At 38.6% G+C, this 9,871-nt stretch overlaps 1 protein-coding gene across 1 annotated transcript in view; it reads right to left on the bottom strand.

Annotated features, from left to right (window-relative positions):
- Positions 1-9,871, bottom strand: part of ELOVL6 (ELOVL fatty acid elongase 6) — a 129,427-nt gene that overhangs the window by 83,371 nt on the left and 36,185 nt on the right. The gene's annotated exons all lie outside the window — the stretch shown is intronic.

Here is a 9,871-nt window from a genome sequence, read left to right as displayed (position 1 = left end):
TGTGTGTGTGTGTGTGTGTGTGTGTGTGTGTGTGTGTGTGTGTGTGTATATATATATATATATATATATATATATATATAATGGAATACTATGCAGCCACCAAAAAATGAAACCTTGCCATTTGCAATGACGTGGATGGAACTGGAGGGTATTATGCTAAGCGAAATAAGTCAATCAGAGAAAGACAAGTATCATATGATCTCACTGATATGTGGAATTTGAGAAAGAAAGCCAAGGACATAAAGGAAGAGAGGAAAAAATGAAACAAGACGAAACCAGAGAGGGAGACAAACCGACAAACCATAAGAGACTCTTAATCTCAGGAAACAAACTGAGGATTGCTGGAGTGGAGGGGGGTGGGAGGGATGGGGTGGCTGGGTGGTAGACATTGGGGAGGGTATGTGCTATGGTGAGTGCTGTGAATTGTGTAAGACTCATGAATCACAGACCTGTACCCCTGAAACAAATAATACGTTATATGTTAATTTTTAAAAAAGGTTAAAAAGTAAATAAATAAATAAAACAAGCACATCATGGGGTGCCTGGGTGGCTCAGTCAGTTAAGCATTTGCCTTCATCTCAGGTCATGATCCCAGGGTCTTGGGATCGAGCCCCACACTGGGCTTCCTGCTCAGCGGGGAGTCTGCTTCTCCCTCTCCTCCCTACTCGGCTACTTATGTCTTCCTTTTTCAGTTTCCTCATCAGTAAAAAGACAAAATACGAGTTGTTCACCTAGGAGTATTATGAAGATTCACTTAGTGGATTGCGCAGAATGCATTTAGTAATCACCTAACGAATATTAATCTTATTAGAGAAGTTGCAGCAGTCAACAAGAAAGTCACTACCTGAAAATATGAACATCTTTAAATTCTAAACTGTATGGAAATCCTAGTGGTGAAACAGAGACTTATCCAGGGGTGCCTGGTGGGCTCAGTCAGTAGAGCATATGCGACTCTTGATACCAGGGTTGTGAGTTCAAGCCCCATGTTGGGTGTGGAAATTGCTTTAAAAAAAAATCTTAAAACTAGAAAAGGGAGATTTAGCTAATGCAGGGTAACAGTAAAATGAATGTTCATATGAGGAGTATTTGAGTCTAAATAGTTGACTCCTATTGATTTGGCTCTTGGCACTCCCACATGCCTCCAAAATATTTTTAAAGTTTAATACTGGTGGATAGCACTATAATAAGAAACAATTTTCTTTCGGGACTACAGATAGGTCACACCGTACCTCATCCCAGTCCTGATCATGGAAGTTGTTGAGAAAAAAATAATCTGTCATAATGGATTGTCATCAATTATTTCCCTGGCATTACCTTACACCTGTTATCATCACACTATTATAGTTATAAAACCTTTATCTGCTCAAGCCTCACCTCTCTATTACCCAGGATCAGGATCTCCTTTGTCTAGACAAGTGTAAAGGATTGTCTCAAGCAGAGAAAGAGAACTGTCTCAGTGAAAATACAGATAGTGCCATGCTTGGCCTTTCTGCCAGGCAGTGAGTGATTCTTAATACGAGGTTGTTAAACTTCCGATATGTTTGAACATATGAAACACCTGGAGATCTTGTTAAAATGCAGATTTTGATTCAGTAGGTCTCGGGTGGTGCCTAAGATTCTATACGTCCAACAAAATCCCCAGGGATACTGCTGGTCCACACACAGATCACACATACAAGTAGTGAGGATTGAGACAATTAGGTCACGAGTGTGTATGTGTGTGTGTGTGTGTGTGTGTTTTAGACAGCTAAAAATATTTCAGGAAATTTTAGATGAAGGGGGGAAGAACCTTCCTACACTGTCCTAGAAACCTTATTTCAAAATGAACATTTGGTTCTTTCAAAATTTGCTTTTTCAAATTGGCAAAGACAATTTTTTGTCTATGTGGCCCTCCCATGAGTGAAGATACTGGTCTAGTAGAGAGCAAGGAGGACACAGTAGATGATGAACTATTTCTCTGATATGCCCTTGGTCACTTTTTAATGTCGTGGTCAGCCTATGTTAGTTTGTAAGTAGGCAGCCAGAACACCGAAAGATATGAGGAAACAATTATAAACAGAATGTATATTAGGAAAATGTCCTGGTGTCATGGAGAAGATTTTTCAAATTTAATAATAATAATAGTAATAGTAATAAGTAACTATAATTACAGTAAAATTGTAGAAATATACCATTCTGTAGAAAGTAGGTGGCTAAGTATCACTTCTGAGACCTTACATATTACTTTATTTCCTACACAAAACATTTATCTTTGAAACAGAATGGCAGCATTTACCACCTACAGATCTCTTTTGAATGCTTTAAACCCTGACAGTGGGATAATTAAATAGATAGCTCTTAGATAGTAGGTTAAAACTTAACTGAACAGGAAGAGAAATACCATCTGTAAAATTCTTAACAAATTCATTCCTTGATATAAAATCCACAAGGATGGGCAGGGGAAAAGCACCAGGTAAAGAAAGTGAAATGTAATAAATGCTCCTTTAAGATTCTTAAACTGTTGACACATTTTATCCTCCATATGAATCTCATTCTTAAAATACAGTTTTTCTTTTTGGTGTTTTGAAAGTTTAAAACTTTAAACCTTCTGCTCCCATGTAAATAGGAGAGGGAAAAGTACTGTAATCTTAACATTTTTAAGGGTGGTTTTCCAGATTTAAAGAAAGCTAACTAACAAATCTTTGTTTAAATGGGATCCACTGAACTTACTAATGCCATTCCGGAAATAACTCTAGAGATGGAATAATGGGCTGTTTCTTACTTTGTAGTTTCTTCATGCAAAGCAAGCAGCTTTACAGGGCTTAGCTGTCCCCACTTACCTAACAGCATTCTTTACCTCATTTGCAATGAAACAGAAATAGTTTTCTTTTCCAACCACAATTTTATTCCAAGGTACAGACTTGTCTACTAAAACTACGGATTCCTCTTTTATTCAGAAAAGTTAAGAAATGTAAAAAGTACTAGGCATTGTCATCAATATTAATTTCTTCAGCTTAACATCTGATTTGCCTCCCTCCAGTTATTTTTTATCATCAAACCCAAAGTTCATCTGAATTTCTTTTTTTAAAAATCATTTAATTAATTAATTAATTAATTAATTAATTTAAGTAGGCTCCATATCCAATGTGAGGCTTGAACTCACAATCTTGAGACAGAGTCCCATGCTCTACTGACCGAGCCAGCCAGGTGCCCCTCTGTTTGAACTTTTTTTTTTTTTTTTTTAATTTTTTTGATTTTATTTATTTATTTGCGAGAGAGACAATGAGAGACAGAGCGCATGAGAGGGAGGAGGGTCAGAGGGAGAAGCAGACTCCCCACCAAGCAGGGAGCCCGATGCGGGACTCGATCCTGGGACTCTAGGATCATGACCTGAGCCGAAGGCAGTCGCTCAACCAACTGAGCCACTCAGGTGCCCCTCTGTTTGAACTTTTTATCAGCTGCCAACTTCTGTCTTATACTGTCACTGCTGGGTAGACAAGATGGCTTGGTGCTGCATGAAAGAGAAGCAGCAAAGTACTGAGCAAGATGGAGAACCATGTGCCATGCCCCTCTCTAACCATAAAACTCCATGTCTTTGTGATTAACTTGGAGGAGAAATGTTATGTTATTCTAGCAGCTGTAAAGCCAAACATGTGGCAGAAGGAGAAAAGATAAGGGCTTTCCAAGAAAGAGAGATCTAAGCTGAAATCCAGCACGTTTGACAGTTACTTATTTGTGACTGGCCCACAGCTCTCTCATCAGTAAAATGGAGATAATATCTTCCTTGTTGCATTATTCTGAGAATTAAGTGAGTAATGTATTTTATTTTATTTTTTAAAGATTTTATTTATTTATTTGACAGAGAGAGACACAGCGAGAGAGGGAAAACAAGCAGGGGGAGTGGGGGAGGGAGAAGCAGCCTTCCCGCTGAGCGGGGAGTGGGGCTGGAGCCTGATGCGGGGCTTGATCCCAGGACACTGGGATCATGCCCTGAGCAGAAGGCAGACGCGAAAGGACTGAGCCACCCAGGTGCCCCGTGAGTAATGTATTTTAAATACATGATAAGTACTTAATATACTTTACTAACCCCAATACATTTTCAGCAAATTCTGAGCACAACTGGTAACAGATTTTTAAAATTCCATGAAAATATTATTTTGAAGTACATATTGACCATGTTTACATACATGAAAACTTCTACTTAATGTCTTGCAGATGATAAATTATTATAATTGCTTGCTCAAAATTAAATAATGGTCCTAATGCATTTATTAATGACTTTGTGGTTTTAAAAATTTTTACATTTAGTCACACAGTATTTATTAGTGTGTTAATAGTATTGACATATCATAAAAAAACTTATCTAAAAATATAGGCACCGGGGCGCCTGGGTGGCTCAGTCGTTAAGCATCTGCCTTCGGCTCAGGTCATGATCCCAGGGTCCTGGGATCGAGCCCCGCATCAGGCTCCCTGCTTGGTGGGAAGCCTGCTTCTCCCTCTCTCACTCCCCCTGCTTGTGTTCCCTCTCTCTCTGTGTCTCTGTCAAATAAATAAAATCTTTAAAAAAAAATAAAAAAAAAAAAAAAATAAAAAAAAAAATAAAAATATAGGCACCAAAAATTATTATCTTGGGCGACTAAGAGTGCAGGAAACTTTATTTTTTTTTTCTCATGATCTTTTTTTTAAATTTATTTTTTATTATGTTAATCACCATACATTACATCATTAGTTTTTTTTTTTTAAGATTTTATTTATTTATTTGAGAGAGAGAGAGAATGAGAGAGAGTACATGAGAGGGGGGGAGGGTCAGAGGGAGAAGCAGACTCCCTGCCGAGCAGGGAGCCCCATGCGGGACTCGATCCAGGGACTCCAGGATCATGACCTGAGCCGAAGGCAGTCGCTTAACCAACTGAGCCACCCAGGCGCCCTACATCATTAGTTTTTGATGTAGTGTTCCATGATTCATTGTTTGTGCATAACACCCAGTGCTCCATTCAGTACGTGCCCTCTTTAATACCCATCACCAGGTTAACCCACCCCCCTCCCCTGAAACTTTCTATTTATAACAAAAATTTGTTTATAATAGAAAAAAGAACAAAAAAACCCCATAAGATCTACCCAAATATTTAAGTGCATTCTATTACAAATTGGATAATATTTCACAAAAATCAAAGTTTTAAAATGTGTATCACAAATTTCAGGATTTAACTATGCTATAAGCATTTGTTAGAAGATTTATTTATCTTTTTTCTGTAACACAATTTCATTCTTTCCAGATGGTAAGAGAGACCCAAGTTGTCCTGGTTCCTCATATTCATATCTGAACCCCGAGATAGCTCAATACATCATGACAGAATAGATACATATTCCAGGTATGTTTAAGACAACCAGAGTCACTTGAGCAGATAAATAGACCCCCTTGTTTCTAATATCTTCCTAAATCACAGGTTCTCATTACTTCATCTCCTGGGGAAGTTTTTAAACCTCCGGATCCCCACCTCCAGAGAGACTAAGGTGATTGCACAGGTGATTGTAAAAGCTTCCCAGGTGATTACTACGTGGGAAGTCATGTTAAGAACCACTATACTCAATCGTGAGAATTGCTACAAAGCCGTATAGGAATAATGAGGCACACAGGCGCTGAAAAAAGACACCGAACAAACATTCTCTTAGGAAGAGTGCCTTACTGGGCATCCCTCCAAATACGCCTGTTTTCCATTCTGTAAATACCTACTGAAGAGACAAAGAAAGGGACAGAAAAAGAAGAGGAAGACAAAAGAAACCAGAACCTGCTGGAAGAGTAAGATTCCAGAAGAGCCAGCTTGAAGATTGAAGAGACTGGCCGTTGTTACGGAACATGAGGTGGTTGGTAAAATCTGAATCATCAGGGAGCGTTAAGATGCATTCTGGAGTGGGAGGCATGTGAGGAAAGAGGATTAGGGAACAAGTTACCTAGACTTAGGATGTCAGTCTCCCCAAAGGACCGCTGCTGGGGGGAGAAGGGAAGGTAAGGGCTTGCCTAAGACTTTCACGCCCAGCTCTGCTCCCTCTACAATTTTACTGACGCACACGAACAGGCAGGAAAGGGGCTCCCTGTGTGATGAAACACGTGCTTCTTTTTCAGGAAAGAAGAGACAGAAGGATTGAATTAGCTTCTTTGAGCCATTTCGTACTGCCTTGGTTAATTAAATAAACATTTGGTTAATAAATGTCTGCCTTGGAACAAAATACATCACGAAACTAAAAACAGCATCCACATGGACAGCACAAAGTTATTGCTATAAATCTTTCATATGGTAGTCCATGGCTGGAGATTTGGGATTAAAGGGAGCCATGGCAACACTGGTAAAAGATGCCTTTTCCTCACTCACTTCACTGATCTGTAACACCCTGTGCAAACTGGCCAATCCTTATCAGGACCTGTTTTTTGGAAGATTTGGAGAGGAGGGTGGTCCAAGAGGAGAAGGCAGGGTCCCCTTAGTCTCCTTGGGGTAAGGCCAAAGCTTAAGTGAGAAGGGGGTAAGAAGAGAAAGGCTCAAACATCTTATTCACCCCTCGTGTCAAATAACCACCACCTTCTCTTCTTCCCTCCCCAAGTTATTGCTAACTGAAGCCTAATAGGAAAATAATTTGGCATATGCAGTGTGAAGTGCAAGTACCTGGTTTGAGCAGATCAGATACCAAAAGTTCATTCCATAGTATTTGGGGAGGAGGGTCAGGGGGAATGAATGAGTAATCTGTCAGGTATTTCTTAAAGATATTTTACCTTTCTTTAAGACGAAAACCAACAGTAATTCAATGAGCATTTCCTGAGTGCCAAATACCTCAAGGAATTACCCATCTGCTATGGAGGATATAAAAACATCCTTGTGGAGTTGTACATGTTGAATTAGCCTAACTGACACTTTGTTTCATTCTGTTGTTAAGTAAAAATTTTAAAAAAAGGAAATAGGAAATATATACACTCATGAAGGTACGAAGCGGACTAACAACGCTTCATATTTTGACATCTAATCACAAATCCTTTTCTAGGAACAGGAAGGATTACACAAAATTATCTGACCTAGAAAGGTAAACCGAAGTCCATGGATGTAGTTCACTAAAACTAAGTTTGCCAAGTCAGTTGATTATGCTTCAATGCACAGTTTAAGAAAATCTTTACATTATTTTCTTGCACTTATTTACAATTTGGTAAATTTATTAATACATATATTAAAAATACACAAATATGATACATATATTACAAAAATCTAATCATAATATACATTCCTATTTTACTTTATATTAGATAAGGGTGCATCTTTCCATGTCAGTACATATTCATCCATGGAAATACATGTAAGGTTGTATAATGGACCATTGTATGGATGGTCCATAATTTAACCCCATTTTCAACCTTAAATCAAAACATGAGGTAACTTATTTTGTGCCACCTATGGAATCGCCCTACACATTCCTCTCACTGTAGTCTGTTTACTGAGACGGAAACACAGCTCTGATGAAGAAAAACTCCACATTCATTCACATTTTTCTGTTTCCCAGAGGCGCTATCAAGAACTACCAAGAGCCACGACAAAATTTAACAAATATTCTCAAATTAGTGACCAAGGAGTTGGATAATACGTGAAGTTGAACAAATTGTTACGACTCACAAAATCTTAACCTCTGCTAATACTAAACTCACTTGGCACATCTATTCATCACTTTCAGACTTACTTTGTGACACCGTTTTTTCTCCTTCACCTGTAAAACTGAGACAATAATGTACCCACCAGAATGAAAGTGGTACTGGAATATTGGACACTTTATTAAAAAATATTTTCCTTGGGGCGCCTGGGTGGCTCAGTTGGCTAAACATCTGCCTCCGGCTCAGGTCATGATCCCAGGGTCCTGGGGTCGAGCCCCGCATTGGGCTCCCTGCTCAGTGGAGAATCTGCTTCAAACCTCTGCCTGCCACTACCCCTGCTTGTGCTCTCTCTCTCTCTGTCAGATAAATAAAATCTTTTAAAAAAAATCTTTTCCTTTATTCAGTCAACAAAGTTTTATCGAGTGCCTACCATATGCCAAGATACCAGGGCATAGCCTGGGAACAATACAGATGAAACCTTTTACTGTCAAGGGATTTCTAATACAGGGGACCACCAGTCAATAATACATGTGAGGAGAATAACAATGATTTGATGGCTAAAGTTATTTTGCTTAATTGTATGAAGAAAAATAAATGTTTTCTCATTTAAATTGGTGAGATTTCATCTTTACTATGAAAATAATACATGCATATGGTAAAAAAAAAAAAGGTCAAGTAATACAGGAAGAGTACAAAATGAAAGTCAGGTCTCCTTCCCATTCCCACAGACGCCCAATTCCATTCCTCAGATTTTTATGCATATTGGTGTATAATATGTGCATATACACTTTTTAAAAAGTCATATTTTATTTTTTTAAAGTTTATTTATTTAAGCAATCTCTACATCCAACGTGGGGCTCAAATTCCTGACTCGAGAGCCACGCACTCCACTGACTGAGCCAGCCAGGCACCCTTAGGAGTCCTATTTTTATATTTTTATATTTTTTAAAGATTTTATTTATTTGAGAGAGAAAGAGAGACAAGCACGGGGAGTGGCAGGCAGAGGGAGAAGCAGGCTCCCCGCCTAGCAAGGAGCCCAACATGGGACTTGATCCCAGGACCTGGGATCATGACCTGAGCCAAAGGCAGACGCTTAACCGACTGAGCCAGCCAGGCGCCCCTAGGAGTCCTATTTTTAAATAATATTGTACATCTTGATGTTTTTCACTTACAGTAATGTATCTTTGAGATCTTTTCACATCAGCACAAGAATCTACCTCTTTAACAACTAATAGACCTCTTTAACAACTAATAGAGAATGCAAAATTAGCTTCCAAAAGGGCTCCCAAAAGTACAGGAATTTTTACTTTCCCCAACATTGTCCCACACTCTCTAGCATTGAGATTGCTCAAAAAATTCAATCTCTCATCATTGAAAAGGTGAAAGTGGTACCCCACTGCTGTTTTCTTTTATTTCGTAGTTGTGAATTCATTTAAGCATTTTTTCAATTTTCCTGAAAGACATGGCTAAGAAACATTTCCTCTGTTATGAACTTCCAATGTATGCCCTCTATATACCATATTATCGAGTTATTTATCTTTTTCCTACTAATTTGTATGACCTCTTTTAACAATGGAAAAATTGGCACCTAAAGGAAAACACTTAAATAATATTTAACGTCTTTTTTTTTTAACAACACATGACACACACACATATAACAATTGAATTGCCTTCTTCTTTAACAATATATCTTGGGGATCTTTCTATGATAGCACTTAGGGCTTGACCTTATTCTTTTTTTTTTTTTTAAAGATTTTATTTATTTATTTTGAGAGAGAGAGAATGAGAGAGAACACATGAGAGGGGATAGGGTCAGAGGGCAAAGCAGACTCCCTGCCGAGCAGGGAGCCCGATGCGGGACTCGATCCAGGGACTCCAGGATCATGACCTGAGCCGAAGGCCGTCGCTTAACCAACTGAGCCACCCAGGCGCCCTTGACCTTATTCTTTTTACAGTTTCAGAGTATCCCATGGCTTCAATATGCCATACTTTTACTAAACCATTTCTGTATTAGAAGGTACCTAGACTTCCCTTAATTATTTGCTATTACAAACAGTGCTGCAAAGAGCATTCTTACACCTGCAACTTTTGGTACACATATGCAAGGGGAGATCTGTCCTGGGGAAAACCAATGTACATTGAAAAACTTTGACAGATAACCATATACTACATGGTTAACTTATTTGTTTGTAGTCTATCTCCTGCTACTAAAATGTAAACTTCATGAAGGCAGGGATTGAAAAAGGGTTATCTTATTAAATAATT

Source organism: Neomonachus schauinslandi, chromosome 2 (assembly GCF_002201575.2).
Source record: "Neomonachus schauinslandi chromosome 2, ASM220157v2, whole genome shotgun sequence".
Classification (NCBI taxonomy): Eukaryota; Metazoa; Chordata; class Mammalia; order Carnivora; family Phocidae; genus Neomonachus; species Neomonachus schauinslandi.
Note: the sequence above shows the minus strand (reverse complement) of the source record. Positions and strands in the feature narration are given on the sequence as shown.